We start from the raw sequence: 18,862 nt of genomic DNA on the forward strand, positions 1-18,862 counted from the left end.
TTTATTGACAAGGCAGGCGATGGGACAGAGTGCACCTTTAGCTAGTTTGCAGGTGGTACAAAACTGGGAGGCATTGTTGACACACCAGATGACACACCAGATGACTGCAGAGGGGCCTGGACAGGCTGGAGAACTGGGCCAACACGAGCCTCATGAAGATTAACAAGGGAAATGCAAAGTCCTACACATGAGGAGGAATAACCCCATGCACCAGAACAAGCTGGGAGCTGACTGGCTGGAAAGCAGCTCTGCAGAGAAGGACCTGTGCATTTTGGTGGTCACCAGGTTGAACATGAGCCAGCAATGTGCCCTTGTGGCAAACAAGGTCAACAGCCTTATGAGCTGCGTTAAGAGTGTTGCCAGCAAGTGGAGGGTGATCCTTCCTCTCTGCTCGGCACTGGCAAGGCCACATTTCTGGGTTCTCCAGTACAAGAGAGGCAAGGATGTACTGGAGTGAGTCTAGCAAAAGTCCCCAAAAATAAGGGGGGGATTGGAGTATCTGCCATAGAAGAAGCTGATAGAGCTGGAACTCCTCAGACTGGAGCAGAGAAGGCTCAGGAGGACCTCATCAGTGTATGTAAATGCCTGATCTGAGGTGGGGAAGAGGGAAATAAAAAAGTCAGAATCAGTCTCTTCTCAGTGATGCCCAGTGAAAGGTTAGAGGCAATGGACACAAACGAAAATACGGGAAATCCCATTTAAACATGAGGAAAACCTTTTTTTTTTTTACCATGAGGGTGGTCAAACACTGGCACAGGTTTCCCAGATTGGTTCTGAAGTCTCTATCCTTGGACATGTTCAAAACCTGACTGGACCTGGCTCTGAGCAACCTGCTGTAGCTGACCCTACTTTGAGCAGGGGCCTGGACTAGACAATCTCCAGAGGTGCCTTCATACCTCAGCCACTCTGTGATTCTGCAATATCAAGTCTGGCTGGTCACAGGCAAATTACATATAATTGGTAATAAATACTGTGTGCGAATTTGACCTTGAAGGTGAGGTGAGATGAATCCACTAGGACAAAGCATGTCTTTTCCCCATGGAGAAAGGGGACTATGCCATTAATGTTTGTGCCATAATTCACCTGCAGTCACTACTAATGAGGAGAGGTTATTGTTTCCCATAAAATTCCTGTAATTTTTCTATATTCCTTGAACTGTTCAGACAGTATCAGCTATTCCCCATGCTGTGACTAACTGAGCTTATGTATTTCTGTAGAAATGGCAATTCACTTGAAGCCAGGTTAAGCTGTGAGGCAAACAGTGGGACAAAACAAAAGTAACAGGATAGCTGGATGTCTGCTGAATACTATGAATACTATGATACTCTCATTGCATGGGACCACTGAAATGACTAATCATCTTTTTTTCTCCCTCTTATCCTTGAAAAAAGCGTACAAGAGAGCTACTGAAAATCTTCCAGTTTATTCATTGCTACCTGAGAGCTAACACAAAAAAAAACCCCAAACATTTGCATTTTCCTCATTCTCTAATTTTAATGCAATTGCTGGGCATCATTAGCAATTTCATGCCATGCCAGGCCCTTACTTTAGTGCACATGTTGCAACTTCATTCCCTGATGACATAATGTCACCCCATGTGGATGCTGAGACATCTGAACTCACAGTCTCCTTGAAAGTCAGTACTAAAGGACCCTGATACCCTTTCCCAATTTTTATCTTCTTCAGTTTGAATTGCATTTGTGTGTTGGTGGGACTGTTTCTCATCTCTGTCTTCAAGCCAAAGATGGACTAAAAATTCAGGACTGAACCAAGAAGTCCAGAACTGCAGCCAGCAGTTTGTGGCTCTGTGAGAGTACAGTCCTGTGACCTGTTGCTGAAATGAACTGTCATGTCCTAAAAATCATTCATCTCCATCACAAGTAAGAAGAAAATTACAGCACGGAAAACCAAAGCATATATGAAAAACTAGTCTTAAAAAAACCAATGAATATAAACTATAAAATCCCATCTGTTCTGTTACTGCATTTCATAATGATAAAAAGAAGTAATTTTCTCCTAGTGAGCTCCTTTCCACCTGCACAGACATGTTCCCTTTAAATCCTGGTTTACTACAGTTCACCTAAAAGGAGGAGGAGAGCCACTCCCATTGCTCAATCATAGGACATTGTCTCTGGGGACATTTTCCCTCACCAGCATAATATGATGCAAACAGTATTAAGAAGTTACCTCCAACTGCTGTCTGAGAGCTGATTTGAACAGAACTTGGTCCTCTACAAGTATCTAGATACAAGACTCATCTGTAAGCATAATATGACTTTCTATAGCTTGCTTGGGGACATAACAAAAGCTCATAGATCTACTGTGCTTAATCAGTGGTGTCCTTTACCAGGAATGGACAGAGTCCCCATGTGAATGAGCCCTTCACCCTGTCCAGCCATTTACATCAAGTGACAAAGTAGGATTTGCTCCCCGGAGCACAGACTCAGTGGGTGCAGTACCTGCTGCAGCCATAGCTTTCGCACCCTGGGTCACCCCTACAACCTGCACCGCTGGCACCACTTGCATGCTTGGGGCAGGGCCATGAGTATCACCTGCACTATGTGTATTCTTCCTTATCTGCTTGCATTTATTTTCCGTAGCAAAAATAACCCTGATGTCTCTGGAGAACCACTCTGAGTTGCAAAGACTACAGGTGTATCACCCCAGAACCAACTCATTTCTTCCAAATGGGTAAAGTAAGAACTTCCACAAAATATTCATAAGCTGGGAGAGGAGAAAGGCTCTGAGCTACTCTTTTATAAATATGCAGGGTCTCTCTTCATACAAAGATGAAAACAAAAAGAAAGATACAAACCCAAAAGCAAGGGTAAAGGGAGCGGCGTAATTGTTCTGACCTACCAGATAAGACCAACAAGTTTCCCTCCACAGCTGAGACAGCTTCCACATACACCTGATTTCTCTAAGTAGAAAATATACCTGGTAAGCACCGTCACATTTCAATCCCCCCCCCAAGATTTTACCTTATCCTATCCCAGTTCTGACAGCTGCATCACAGGGATTCCCCTACCCACAACCTCCTGGACTGACAGGACACCACCTACCAGAGAAGTTTCTGTCTCTGGGAAGAAAGAACCAATCAGTCTGAAACTCACTCCGAGTAATTCCTCACTGGGACACACAGCTCAAATTCACCTCTGCAGTCCAGGTTGAGGGTTGCAAACACCCAGCACCAGTGAGGCCATATCTGACCCCTCCCTCTTCACCCCTGCTGCTTTAACGAGCCCAAGCATGCTCTCCAGCAGCAAAGGTCAGCTCTTGGGATGTGGTATGAGCTGGTACCCACAAAGGCTGCTGGTTTCAGGGAGTGGCCTGTCCCAGAGACCTCTTTACTTAGGTCTTCAGGGTTATGCAAGATCCAGTGGAGTCCGAGAGAGTTTCACTCTTTCACATTGTGCTAAATGGTAGTGGAGAGGGCCAGATTGCTGCAGGTCTGTGTCACCAGCATTGCCTGAGGACCTGGGAGGGGTCTGCTTCTACTCCTGGTGCCTCAGGACACATGTTTGAGCTTTAGGAGTGCCAGATGAGGCAGATCCCCTCACTGCTTGTCTGTTTGTCCATGGGATCAAGGGTAAGGTGTCAGGTCTGGCTGTGGGCTTTAGGGGCTGCCATAAACCAGAAAGTAAACGCTAATGATGGTGAAGGTGGGCCAGGCTGGGATCTTGTGTTCAGCTCTGTGTGGCCACTCAATAACTCATTTGCTTAAGGAGAAGCACCTGGAAGGTAGGTGTTGGAGAGCCTGTGCCACCATGGTCCTCCTCTCCATCCCCTGGCTCCTTTCTCATCTTTTTGGGAAACAGAGTCACTGGAAGGAGTGTTAGCAGTGAGCAAAAGGAGCTAATACACCGTTTCCCCTGCAACCTCATCCTGGCCAGATATTCCTCCTACATGTGCGGAATTCTCTAGGAGAAGTTGACACCATTAAGAGTCAGGAAACATGAGCTTTTGTAAAGGCCTCTGAAACTAACCTCCAGCTAAAGACGAGCAAATGAACACACCAATGACCAAAACCATAATTCTTTTACCCAAGGCTGTCTGCAGTCTCAGACAGAGATGGGGAATACCACTGCAAAGTAGGTGCCAGGCTGTAAGAGTACCATAAACTTCACTGGAATTGCTTCCTTTCCAGCATGCTTACCACCTCCCCAGCCTAACTGCGTATGAACATTGGAACCTGCTGATGACACTCAGCGTCTGCAGGGCAGCAGGATGAGTGTAAGTGATCTTATGTGGGCACCTGCCTTCCAGTGTCTGCAGCGAGGTCAGGGAGTGCTAGAAATGTGTGTTTGAGTCTGACCCACGATTACAAATTGGCATAAAGGTCAGTTAGGAATACAGTGGAAATAATAAGGTCAGGTCTGTCAAGAGCATTTGCATGATAAGACAAGACATAAACCAGTTCTATGAAGTATGAAGCAAATGTTGGAGTTGAACATTACCCAAGTATAGATGAGCCCACAAAAGTGGTGGAGCAACAGTACGTAATCATAGAATCACAGAATGGTTTGGGTTGGAAGGGACCTTATAGATCATTTAGTTCCAAGCCCCTGCCACGGGCAGGGACACCTTCCACTAGCCCAGGTTGCCCAAAGCCCCATCCAACCTGGCCTTGAACACTGTCAGGGAGGGGGCAGCCACAGCTTCTCTGGGCAACCTGTGCCAGTGTCTCACCACCCTCAGAGGGAAGAACTTCTTCCTTACATCTCATATAAATCTGCTCTCTTCTGGTTTAAACCCATTATCCCTTGTCCTATTCCTACACTTCCTGATCAAGAGTCCCTCCCCATCTTTCCCGTATCCCCATTTAAGTACTGGACAGCCACTATAAGGTCTCCCTGGAGCCTTCTCTTCTCCAGCTGAACAATCCCAACTCTCTCAGCCTGTCCTCGTAGGGAAGGTGCTCGAGCCCCCTGATCATCTTTATGACCTCCTCTGGACCAGCTCCAACAGGTCCATGTCTTTCTTGTATTGGGGGTCCCAGACCTGAACATAGTCCTCCAGGTGGGGTCTCATGAGAGCAGAGTAGAGAGAGAGAATCCCCTCCCTTAACCTGCTGGCCACACTTCTCTTGATGGAGCCCAGCACACAGCTGGATTGCTGGGCTGCAAGTTGCTGGCTCAGACTCAGTTTTCCATCCACCACTACTCCCAAGTCCTTCTCCTCAGGCCTGCTCTCAATCCACTCATTGCCCCAGCCTGTGTTTGTGCATGTGATTGCCTCAACCTGCATGCAGGACCTTGCACTTGGCCTTGTGGAACTTTGTGAAGTCTGCACAGGCCCACCTCTCAAGCCTGTACAGGTCCCTCTGGATGGCCCATCCCTTCCCTCCAGCGTGTCGACCACGCCACACAGCTTGGTGTTGTTGGCTAACTTGCTGAGAGTGCACTCAATCCAGCTGTCCATATTGCCAACAAAGATGTTAAAGAACACTGATCCCAGTACGAACCCCTGAGGAACATGTCACTGCTCTCCACTTGGACATTGAGCCATTGACTGAAACTCTTTAAGTGTGACCATCCAATTCCTTTTCCACTGAGTGGTCCATCCATCAAATACATGTTTCTCCAATTCAGAGATAAGGATGTTGTGAAAAGGGCTAATAGATCCACTGAGGGTGAGCAGGGTGTTTTCTTCTTGTTTTAATTTTTTACATGTGAAAACAGATCCAGTCATTGCCAAACTCCACCAGCATGTGTTGTCTACAGGCAAAGGTGTAACATCAGATTTCAGGATAAGCTGGGACTCCATCCCAGACTTGTGAAAGACACATCCCACAGATCTTGAGGTACATGTTTAAAAAACACCCAGGATCAAGTCAGGTGCACACAATAATGTCAGTGGAAGTATATAGAAAGTGGCAGTCTCTGAAGCCAGGATTTGGCAAGTAAGTCAAGGAAAAATATGAAAACTCTATGGCCAAAGGACCTGGCATGACTGCACTTGCAACTAACAGAGAAAATCAGGGAAATGGAACATATTTTAGCCAAGTGGAAGTGAACAAGCAAGCAGATAACTGTACGTGCTTGGAAAAATGGGAAGCCAGCATAGGGACAGAAGCAAGTTGTAGAAGCTGCTGCACTTGATTGGGAAGGTGGCTTGTTCCTGGCTTTGACAGTTGAAGATGAAAATCTAGAGAAATCTGAAATACATTATCACAAAAATTCTATTTCTACTGAAAAATTCAGATTTCTACTGATATCTCACAGTCAGATAGGACCTGTATCAGCTGTTTATAATCTGATCTCCAGGGGAAATGATTGTATTGCTGAGACAAGGCTAGGCAGACATCATTTTCTAATTCTCATCAGCACATTTTAGCATGCATAGCTGTTTTAGTTTTCTGATACTTCAAATACTTTCAAATGTTAAAACCAAAACCTTAAGATAAAAGGACATCAGTATCAGTGCAAAATCAAGCACTTAAAAAAACCCACAAGATATCTTTTTGCATTGTACTGAAGTATTTAAATCACATGGTATCACACTATTTTTTTCTGAGAGACTCTAGCTTCTTTGAGAGCACAGGCAGGTTGCTGCTTAGTCGAAGTAGAGCTATTTAATATTTATCTTTCTTGTTCAACAACATGCTGGTTTACAGTGCTCCATTATGGGATGACATCCTTAAGAAAAAGGCCCAAAGTCACAGAGTACCTGGGGAATTACCAACAGAAATGAAAGACATCCTTTTCTTCACCTGCTGGTCCCCAAATCTTGTTCTGGTAATTAACAAAAGAATCTGAAGATACTTCTTGCTGTTTCTAGGGTTTATTTCACATCTTAAATTAGGATCCCTCTACACATTATTAAGAGATAACCCCTTTCAAAATGAGCACATCATCTAAATAAACAACAGAGAGAAAATGTATGGGAGAAGATATTGTTTTATCCTGTTTTATAGATAGGACAGAGGCACAGAGCATCTAGATAACTTGCCTAAACTTACACAAGTTGGTAGGCAGAGCTAAAAACTGAGTCCACACATCTTGACCCCTACTCCAGAGATGTACATTTTGGTGATAATGGGAATTTTCCAAATGTCTGCATCTCATTATGCAAGACTTCTGAAATCCCCCTGTCCTCAGGATAGAGGACAAGGTCATAAGAGTAACACTGTTTTCTGAGAATGCAACATCATTTTACTTTGTGCAATCCCTTTGCATAAGCCGCTGAATCATGGTTCTTATCCTGTCATTCAATTTCTACTCTAGATCAAAGATGATACTAAAAAATTAAATCAGCACTTCAAAGGAAGGTGAAGCCTTGCATGTATGTGCAATATTTCATAGCTGTAAAAAAAAATAGAAATTAATTTGACCTTCTACGATATTTCTTCTACTCTCTGCAACCTAGTATTATGGAACATGTGAACTGAACACTTCTCTCCATTTGGTTGGAAAACCGACAATGGTGACATCCATGTTCTTGAAACGCCAAAGTGAGTGGAATACAAACAGATGGTGAGAAATTTTCTTTGTAGAATATTGTTCCATCAGAAGATGGAGATAGAAACAAATGGTAATGTTTGGGGTGAAAATATTTCTGTCCCTGAATTATTCAGTGGAAGACAAGTAGTTCTCACTTAGAGAAAACAAGAAGGTATCCTGCTATGTCCTTAGCCTTCCTGAAAGTCTGTCTGATGACTTGCTGTCTCATGGAAAGATGGACCTTTAGAGCTGCCTATCTGCTTGTGAGAAGTCTAGTCCAAAGTAGTCTTCTGAATCAAAACCTGTTATGGTTTCCAGGCCAAAGGAATCTAGAGCAGAGTTTCTGCCTTACTGATAGCATGGGGTGCCTCATCTTATATTCTTTGGAAAGGTTGTGCCTGTCAGACATTGTCTAACTTCAGGGAGTGTATCAGGACAAGCTGAGAGTCCTTGACATGCAATGTGCAGCCATTTCCTCTGACAACTTTAGTAACTGCACCAAACCCACAACATTTCAGAGTACCATAGCTAAAGAACTGACTCTTGGTCTGTGAAAACAGCAATTGTGAATTACTTTCCTCTCTGATAGATCCTCTAGATGTACTAAAAATATTAAAAAGTAGAAAACCAGAGTGAGGTAACGTTTTATATGAAATGTTTGACAGTGAAGAGGCTGTGGCATTGGTGAACTTCAACATAATCTCCCAAAAAGGAAAGAACATGCACAGTAAAAGGAGAAAGAACAGGATGGTCATGGGATATGCAAAACTGAAGTTATTACTGACCTACCAAGTTCATGAGGCATGTGTAGGGACCACAGAAGAAAAAAAACCTCTGTGAAAGTGGAGCACCAGGTAAGGGCTGGCCAAATACCACATATTTTCAGAACATTTTGCATGTAAGCTGTAATGTACCATATACTACAGTCCCCCAAAGATTTCTGTTATGCATCTTCCAGTGGGGAGCAAGAGTCAGAAACATCCATAGCAACGTGGCAGCTCAGGACATGTACACTATACACCTCACTGAACTGGGATGTGGCAGGGCTCTTTAGAGCAGAGAAAGAAGAGCAACCGATGTGTAAAGATTTCAGCCCTGTATTCTACGTATTTGTTATAGATATGGGATATGAACATCTGGGTATTAAAACTGGTGTTAGGATATTTTCACACATCTGAAATAGCCAACTTGTCTGTGCTTTGCTGACTGATGAAGGGTCCTAAATATTTAGTCAATACTCTACCTGGCATTGACCTGTTGCTAAATTTTTTTTTCTTAAAAAAAAAAAAAAAAAACAAAACACAACCTAAACAACAAACCTCTGAAATTGTAAATAGATACTCTGTGGCAGAACTTGGCCTTGACTGTGATTTCTTAGCTGGTATAATTTCTCTGTTTCACATTTGTGTAGTGGCTAGCATAAGCAATTTTAGTACCGTATAACATCAGTAAGAAAATCTGGTACTTACAAAAATCCGCCTGATGAGCATTTCTCAACTTTATGACTCTTACAGTGAGCAGGGAGTAAGGTGACATTTCTTCCTGCTGAAAAAAACAACAAAGGAGATATGCTTTAAAGTTCGTGATGTGTGTATTTATTGTAATGACAACCAAACACTGAAAGGAATCCAGGTTCTGCTGAACGCATCTCTTCCACTTGGCATCACAACAAGAATACAGTAGGCAACAAAATACACTTTCTCCACAAACTTCATCAACTCCTGAAGTCTGCCATCAGCTAAGCATACAAACAGAAAGTGTGGAAGGAGAGGATGAATAGGAAAGCGAAGACAGGAAGTAAATAAACTGAAAAAGCTTGGTGAGCCAGCTACATGAAATCATACACAGGGTCATCAGCATCCAATTCAAGAACACAGAATTCAGAAATGCTTCAATTTTGGTTGGGGGGAAAAAAAAAAAAAAGAAAAAGAAAAAAAAAAAGGGATCTTTTTAGGCTTTCTCATTTGTTTTTAAAAGAATGATTTTCATGATAGAGAAGTGTCTAAGGATTAGCGTTAACACTCTTTTCATTCAGTCTCCTGTGTGCAACTCTCTTTCCTTTCCATCTGTCTGGATCCTCTGACTGTGGGAACAGTTGTGGAAAATTTGCAAAATAGCTGAAGTTTATAGAAAGGAAAGAGCATTGCACCTTGGTTGCACACAGGAGACTGAATGAAAAGGGTGAATCAGTACTGTGGATGGCTACTTGAATCATAGTTTAGGAACAGAAGCAGAAGAGAAGAAGGAATTTCAGAAATTTCAGTCTATATTGAGTAATGAATTCCCAAGCTGATGTATGATTATAATAGGAACAGGTCTCGTTAGATGGGATAACACAGTAAGACTGCAGTGAATGCCAGAGGACAAGGGTCTGCATAGGAAAGAAAATATTCTTTCAAAGTCTGTCAGATCCTGAGGGCTGACTGCATACAAAGATATTAGCAGCAGATTCTGAATTTGCTATCTCCAATAAAAGGTGAAGCTATAAATAGTATAGCATATATATTAAAAAATGACCTTGAGAGAGTCGAGTTATGGAATAATAACGATTTCTTTTTAAGCAATTTTGAGTAAAGCATCAATAAAACCAAAATGCTATAGCATTGAGGTGGATGTGCAAATAGGGAAGTGTTAGCTTTAATAACAAGGGTCTGTGGAAGTTATAAAATGACCAAGCTAATTATGGTGACATTTGTAGATCTGCAGAAATTTATTCAGCCAAATAATCACTGAAGGCACAGTATGTATCAGCAGCAAGCAATAGGTGGCCACTTCAGTGATCGTCAGCAAGCAATAGGTGGCCACTTCAGAAAAGCTCAAGGAGGAGTTGAGATAATGGCAGAAGGCAAATAGATCAGTAAATCTTAGTAAAGTCACCTCATGAAACAATAACATCAGCAAAAGGTGGCCAAAGGAAAAACGTGTTGTGAAAGTCAGTGACCGAAAGTTTGAAAATATTATCTGAGGTGAAAACAGAGAAGTGCTGGTGGAAGATGATGAAATAGTTAGATGTTATCTATTTTCTGAGAAACTTCAATTAAAACAATAGAGACAAACTCTTGAGTGAAATAAGAGAAAGCACATTCATAGTTGCTGCTACTGTGACAAAAATCAGACTGCTAAAAATGTCGAAGGAACCAGCGAGACAAGACAGTACATCAGCTGAAGTGTGTAAAGCGTTGGACCATGACAAAATTTAGCTTAACCTGCCAAATCTTTTCCACCTCTATGAGGATGGAAGTCATGAAAGTCATAAAAGGAATTTGCAAAAAATTGCAGTAATTCTCAAGCTATGAAGTTATCCAATGAAATGTCAAGAAAAAATATTTTGATAAAATGCTGGGTAATTTAAAGGCATATTAAAGAAAAGTTAAGCAGTGTCTAAAATAACCACAAAGCTTTGCCCATGAGCTCAAGCTTATAACCAGGAATCCTAATATCAGAATGTTTTCAGTAAGTTGTCTAATTGAAATGCTAATGCTTTTTGCTGTGAGGTACAGAAGCAGTACACCCAAAACAACAAGAGTGCTAATAAGTACTGAACAAATGAATTCTCTTTATCAGGCTACAAGCAGTAGAATATCTTGACTTCTGGGTGGGTGTATTCCAAAACTAAATAGGAAGTTAATCACTGTTGCTTAAAGTCATATGTAGGGCACAGGATATTTTATAGGGCTGTTCTAAACAGGGGAGGTAAGATCTCAGCATTATCAGAATCCAGGCTGAGACAACTCCACACTATTTTTTCAACCATTATTGTTAGACCATTCCTTTTTCATCAGTCAGGAATAACTGTGTCTTCTTACCTCGACCTGTTTTTTGTTTGTTTGTTTTTTTTTTTTTCTTAAAGAACAAACACTCATTTGGCTTGTTTGTTTCTATGCATTTCTCAAAAACACTCAAATTAGAGAAATGCATTAAATCTTCAGCAGAAATATTTAAGGAGAAATAAAGGAAAGAGCTGAAGAAATTGCATTTAGCATGGGGCTTTCTTAGCCTTCTTTAATGGCACCAGTCCTTCAGCCAGCATTTTGGAACATGTGCTTTTAAAGATTGCCAGAGACATGTATGAACTATCATGACTTTTTAAGAAATAGAATGATGGAAACAGAAACAAGCGTGGGTTCTGTGAAGATGCGTTTACACCAAGGACCGGTTGTGCACTCATTCCTGAGTGCCATTGCAGCAGACGAGAGTAGAGGTTATGTGAAGAATGCATCACAAGAACCTCATACTTTGCATGCAAATGAGGACAAACTGATAAGAGACTTGGAGTATGGGAGGGCTATATTAAGAAGGGAAAACAAAACCCCAAAACAATAGAACATACCCAGTGTTTCCATGAAGAAGTCAGATACTACACAGATTAGATAGCGTCAAAGATTATGCAAGGGTTCAAACACCTAATTTCTGGTGCAATCATGGTGAGAAAATAGCTGGGGATATTTGATGTCACAGGAAGATGGCTTGGTGTAAAGAGCAGGAGTTTATTTAAGTTTTAAGAGCTTGCCAAGGGAACAATGGGGCAGGGTATCTGATCAGCCATAATGTACAGATTAGAAATTGGATTGAATGAGAAGCAAGAATTATTTCTCACCTCCAGGAGGAGAGCTCTGAGTGGGTGCTGTGCAAGAGAAAAGCCAGTGAGCTGTGCATGGAAACTCTGTGTACCAGGAGAAAAATCTCACCAGGTTGCCTGAGAAATCTGAGTTCTGTGAGACAGCAAGATACAGGTTATATCAGCCAGAGCACACCCAGCATTCAGTCATGGAACCAAAACCACAACAGAGAGAACGTGAAAAGAGACTCAAGGAATTACCAGAGGAAAGCGCCAGTGATGTGAACCTGGGAGATGTATTCAGAAAGTGTGTCTGATGGCAGAGAACATGCAGCCAGGGGAGTCATGGCTGAGCTTCCCTCAGCCAGAGCCGCGTGTCCTGGGTTTGTTCATAGGGTCAGCATGGTTCATTAGCAAAATCTCTTCTGGTATTAGCCTGCCCACAAGAACAATGATTACTTTAAATTTGAAGGAATAATGAAAATGTTGGTTTTGTCTCCATATTCCCAACATTTTTACCAGTTAGAAAAGGGTTTTCACAGCACTCAGAACCAGTCTGTACTCTGAACCCCTCTTGCTTTCTCTCAGTATAACACTCAGATGGCTGTATCACCCAAATAAAAGTCCCTCAGAAAAAAACACAATCTGTTCTAGAAAACATTTTCATCCTCTCCTTAGGGTGTCAGAGGAGGAACAATATTCAGTGATCATCATCATTTGAGACACCAATGCTTTTGAAGAGAACTGCTAACTATTAAGCAAACTACTAATCATAAAGCAAATCTCTGAGACAGATGAAAAGGAGACTTATCCTCCTTGGAGAAGGTAGTTAACGAAAAATTATTTCATATAGTACTTTTCTGATGGCCAAATGCCAGACATGAAAACTGCTCCAGAAAATTCAACAAGCAAAATAACATCTTCTTATAACTGAAGCTCAGGTCCCTAGTGCCATCAATGGAAGTCATGCAACTAATTATCTTTTCTCTCTAGTCATTATTTCATTGCAATATTACATTGAATAAGGCTAATAAACTAAAAAGAGAGTGTGCTGCTGCTGCTGCTGATTATAATTTGTGTTACACTAAAAAAAAAAAAAATGGTTAGTTCAGGGAATTGGTAATGTAATCAAATATCCATGAGTGACTAATTATCATAAGCAGCCATTTTCAGCACAAAATTTGCATTCCATATTAAGTCAGGAGCAATTCCTAATACCTACAATAAAGAAAGTGTAACCAAAATTTGAGAATCCCCAGTACACAGATGAATAAATCCTCTTACAGTCCCCTCTAATAAAGATAAATCTGTGTACCCTGAACCTCTAGACGTATCCCTGCAAAGGCAGAGTGATGGTCAGACTGAGCAGACTTCCTTAAAGACTCAGTTTTACCCTGGCAAAAGGTAATCTTACATGACACACTTCAATCACAGATAATTTTTAAGAAGGAAGGGTGACAGGGCCTTTGGTAATGTCATGGCTTTTTCTAGTTTTGCAGCAAACCATTAAGGAATGTGCATCACTGTGTATCACACATAAATCAAAAACTCAAAATTCTCCTACTTCTTCTCTGGTTTCTGATTTCATGTCCAGCAGAATACTTTGGTGAGCCCCCCTGCCCTATGTTAATACTGCTAATCTTGAGCTGAGATTATGCTTTCTACTTTCTTGCTCTTTCCATTACTGTCTGTTTTCAGTGCATTCACAGATGATGAACCAACAACTAGTTAAACTGATATTTTGCCAATAAATTTTTTTTTTCATTTTTGAAAATAACAAATTGTTCTGTATAAGGCAATGCACAAACAAATGATGTCCAGTGATAAATTTTCTATATTCACTGTAATTATGGGATACCTTACTCACAACTACTTAATGATCTTCCTTCAGTATGGTTCATCTTTCCTGTATTCCTGTGTAAGGTGCTAGACTTGGGATCCCTGAAACATCTAAAAGAGATGCTCTCTTGATGCTCCTATTCATTTTAAAATATGAAGGAGGTTTCACAAGGTTGCTACATTTTCCTGCAAATTTAGCAGTGGGGCATATTTGGCTTTGCACTGTAGATAGGCAACACAGCTAAATTCCATGTGCAGCCCCTGGGCATGTTTTTCTAAACCCAATCCAGTAACTATTCAGTTTATCACACAGCTGTGTAAAGTCCTCTGAAACTGAAGCAAGTACTTGGGCAAGTATTTGAGCATTATCATTAAGGAAAGCTTTGCACCTGTTTACTTGTTCTGGGACTCAGGTTTGCTATAAGCATGTTATCCTTTACAACACCTCTCTACTAATGATTATCCTCCTCTTGCAGATGGCAAGCTATGGCTTGCAAAAATTAAGGGAATTGCCAAAAGCTGCCCAGGAAACCCAATGCCAGCAAGAGGCAGAAATTAGCCGGCTTGCACATGTCTGTGCTTTTAGTGCCAGTTTTCTGCCAAGCTTTATTACAGAGCAGAGAAGACATTCAAAAAACAGGAGGCAAATAAAGAGTGTCTGAGCACGTCCTGGTTGTGAAACACCCGTGGATAGCAAACAGAACTTTCAGAGGTTCATTTGATAAGGAGAAATTATGACAAGAACAACAAATTAAAGCTATGGAAAGGGTCCCATAACCCCTATATGCAAGGGTTTATAGCCACAGGAATTTTTTTTACATGTAAGTACCTTAGTGGTAAAGAAGGATTGGATGCTTTTAGCCATGGATATTCTAAACAAAAACACAATTTCAGTATAAATACAGTAAACCATTACAAAAATGCTAGAGATCAGGTCACTGCACTCCCCAATAGTTGCTTTTCCTGCTTTAGCACATTCTCTTGCTGAGCTTTAGCGCACACAGAGTAAATTATGAATGCCTAAATGCCATGCCAGTTCTCGTTATGCTACTTCGCCATTTACATCAAGTTTCACACCCCAGTGATAGTTTGTCACCCTTTTTGTACACCAATTTCCATCTATAGGAGCTGCTAGAATGCTACTAACAAAAGATTAGTTTGATCAATCAGTTTGAAAAAGTTGTGACATACATAAGCAAAACGATGTTAATAGTTTTCTACTGATTTGGAAGTCTGGTTGCACAAAAATTAAATTAAACATAGAGGTTTCCTATGAGCTATAGACACTTGAATCACACGCCATTTAAAATATCATCTAAAGTAAATTAGCTTTTTGTTTGGAACCCTCTGGTTTTACTCTGAGGCAGCTCGATGAAACATATAGTCAGCTGCAAGCTGAGAGTGGAGACAAAAATCATCACTGATACATCTGGTACGTGTGTGATGTAAATATATCTCTGCCACAAGCCCTGCAAAGATTGCTAGAATTGTTATTTTGTTGTGATGAGTTGCTTACTGATCAAGGTGGGCATTTGTTCTGGAAACTGGCATTAAAAACCCAAAGGACTGCCAACAACCATGCTCTGACTTTCCAACACTGGCAATGTTCTCCATTGTGCCAGGCTAAAACTCCATTAAAGTTAATAGAGATAGATAGCATTAAACCGAGGCCAAATCAGTCCCATTTACAGTAAATTGAGAACATTCTCTCTAAGGAATTTCTCCAAGGAATAAAGCCATGAAAATAACAGAGTTTATGGAAATAGATAAAGGAATGGAATTTTTTTTAAAAAAAAAAAATGGAATGAAGATGTTTCACCTAAAGAGAATTTTCTTTAATGAAATGTTCCTATTTCTAAATAAACATGAATCTTAAATAAACAAATTTAGAAAAAAAGAAATCCTACCCATCTCAAAAAAAATACTGATTTAGTCCCTCCTATTTTTAGTTTGCTGAAGTTGGTACCTTAGCATCAACGTCGCTTGGGGCTACATACTGCATCATCCATTTTCTTTCTTCATTTTCCAAGGGACTTGATTTGCTGCTTGAACGCTGTTGAGGGAAGGGGAGAACAAGGGATGAAAAAGAGAGCAAAGACCAATTTTTCTACTTATTTCAACTCCTCAATGTTGAATTGCAATGTAGAATGGGCAATTTGCACCTCCTCATTGTTTGTGGTGGATAAAATGAACTTGTCAGGGAAGTGGCAGTTGTTCCTGTGCTATATGGAAAGATACCGACCCCAGGTCCTCATAGTGCAAATAGCCAAGGAAAAACAATTTTGTTTTCTTGGAGATTTATGTCCTGCAGGTAACAGTGGACTTGACCTGTTTATAGTCTGGGGACAAATCTGAATCAAATACTCACAGACTCCTGCCAGGCTTGTTCTGTTTTCCACTTACCAGAGGGAAGGCAGAGGTTGATGCCATCAAGATTGCTGCTGCATTAAATGCAGGTGCTGTTCATGCCCCCTGAGTGCTAGGCTCCACAGTTGCCAGTGCCTCCTGAAACAAATTTACACCCTTGAAGAGTGTCAGAAGTTGCTCCATGGGTGTTTTATTACATTGAGTCAGAGCTCCACCCCTCCATGATTTCTGAAACAGGAAAATTTCCCACCCACATTACTTGTCCAAAGAGCATGCCTGTTGCAAGGTGTGAACGTTCATATCTGCAGGTCTTGTGATGGAGCAGAGTGTGCTCAGAGACCAAATTCTTCCCACCTGGGGGCTCGTGGAAATGTAATAAGAGCAAAGCCTGATTAATGATCTGATAGAGATCATCTATGAGAGGTAACCTTACAGCAATAGTCTAAAAGAGATGATAATAATAGCCTAATACACACATCTACCTATTGTCCCCATGCAAAGACCCTGTATTAAATGCACTATTGACTCCATAATAAAAAAAAAAAAAAAAAAAAAAAGGACAATCATTAGAAAGAAGACATTTATGTATGAAGATATTAAGAATTCTTCTGAAAGAATATTTTTCCCTGAAAAGTGCAGTTGCATCATGATTTGTTCATATGTGTTTGTTTTTATTGCAGTGTTCTACTTGAAAAGAAAGGGAGCAGAAATTTGAAAAGCAATGTTTCTGTGCTCCCTAAAACACAATATATCATTTTTCCATTTGAAATGTTTTACTTATTTCTAGGTTTTACATTTAATACAGTATGCATCTTAACAAATTTAAATTAGATTCAAACATTTCACCTTAATAAATCGTGAAATATTTCAACAAACTAAAATAATTTAATATTTTAGGAGAATTTTTTTTTTCCCCACCCAGTTCAGAACTGTCATTTTCTGATGCAAAAAACATTCAGATTTCTGAACAACTTTATTCATACCACCAGCTGGCTGGACATTACTAGCAGATTATTAGTATTTAATGACTGATCCTGTACATTTTATGGGGTTTTTTATCTAATAGTGATCTGCATGTGTTCAGCACACCTCTAGGAAGCTCAGTGATTAAATTTTCTAATCCATTATGCAAGCATTATTAGGCACTCATACGTTTGTATTGAAAGTCCTCCCAAATGATTAAAAGTAGCGCTTATGAAAGGACTTGAGATTAATAGGATGACAAAGCATGATGCTTCCAATTAGAGATCTGCATAAGTATGAAATCGCAGCCACTCTGACTGTGGCAATGAGTCTTGTACAAGAACCTTGACTGACAGAAACTAGACACAAACCCAATCACTTCTAGCAGTCTCATTACATACTTTTCTTATATGCACAGAGGAATCAGGATGAAAATCTGGTGTTGCAAGGAAAACAAGTTAAGACAGTTTGATCATCTTACCTGAAGTATTCCATCCTTACAGAAGTTTGATTTCTTAGGTTTAATTTTACGCCTACATTTGTTGTTTGGTTGTTGTTGTTGTTTTAATTAAATAAGCACATTTATTTTATCACATTGTGCAAAGAAAAGGTTTGCCGTGAAACTTTGGTTTGTATTGAAACTTTTTGATGGAACAGGAACTACTTAATTGAAACCAGAATTAGATAAACTACAGCAATAGGCAAAGGATAGTCGCAAGCCTCTCCCGTGCTTTGGCCGATCCTTTGCCTAGTATGAGCACTTGCACTTCTGTAAAATAATGTGTAGAATCTGCCTTTTTTTTTTTTTTTTCCTGTAAAAATGGTGACCAGAAACAGTGTAGCGAAAAGCAACTGTACACACAACAGTGCACACATTTTCTGTTTCTTCTGCAACAACCTATCTGTATCCTTGATTGAAGTGCTTAGAAGAGGTGCTGTACCACAACAGAGGAATGAGAATATTAACTACAATTTGTAATTGTGCCCCACAAAGGTTATGAGCTCCAGGTCTTGTTTCTACAACGTATGGAAGCTAATGCACGTGAGGTTTTTGCATGAGAGCCAGTTTTCATTTACATGTGTCGTACTGCACCTTTGGTTTTAAGACAAAAGGAAACAAGGTGGGGGAAGAAGACTCCAGCATCCCTTAGGAAGGTGACTAAGAGTTGCTCATTGCCTAACAACTAACTCTTCTTTCCTGACTCAAGCCTTCCCGATATGAAATACCTGTTCTTTAAGCCCAAGTCAGAGGTAGCCAAAGGTACCTTTGACTCAAAGTTGGCACTGGCACTGTTTTTTCTAAATTAGTTCAAAGTTCAAATTGCTTTTTGCTATGAAGCACTATTCCTTTTGAGGCAAACATGGCCTTTTCACAAGGCGCACACTTAGGATAGGCTTGACCTCACCTAAATTAAGCCATCTAAAAGTTAGATTTTAGTCAAAGCCGGTTACTTGTGTTCTCTGTGTACTGAATGGAGGACAAAGCAAGCTTGGCAACTTCAGGTAGTGACTAAGCCCTTCTATATTGGATTCTTCTGGAGAAGCCTAAATATCCAGGTCATACTTGACACCTAACTTCTGAATGGCTGAAGGTAGGTGAGGTGAATCCCACCCTAAGTAATCAGTATATCCTCTTTAATCACTTGTTTCCAAAGTTACTGATGCTGAGGGAACCTGACATTGAGGAACTTGG

At 40.7% G+C, this 18,862-nt stretch overlaps 1 pseudogene; it reads right to left on the minus strand.

The window, feature by feature from the left end:
* LOC141961820 (cytosolic phospholipase A2 epsilon-like) overlaps positions 1-18,862 on the minus strand; it is a 45,238-nt pseudogene that overhangs the window by 23,350 nt on the left and 3,026 nt on the right.

The sequence above is a fragment of the Athene noctua genome, chromosome 6, assembly GCF_965140245.1.
Source record: "Athene noctua chromosome 6, bAthNoc1.hap1.1, whole genome shotgun sequence".
Taxonomy (NCBI): domain Eukaryota; kingdom Metazoa; phylum Chordata; class Aves; order Strigiformes; family Strigidae; genus Athene; species Athene noctua.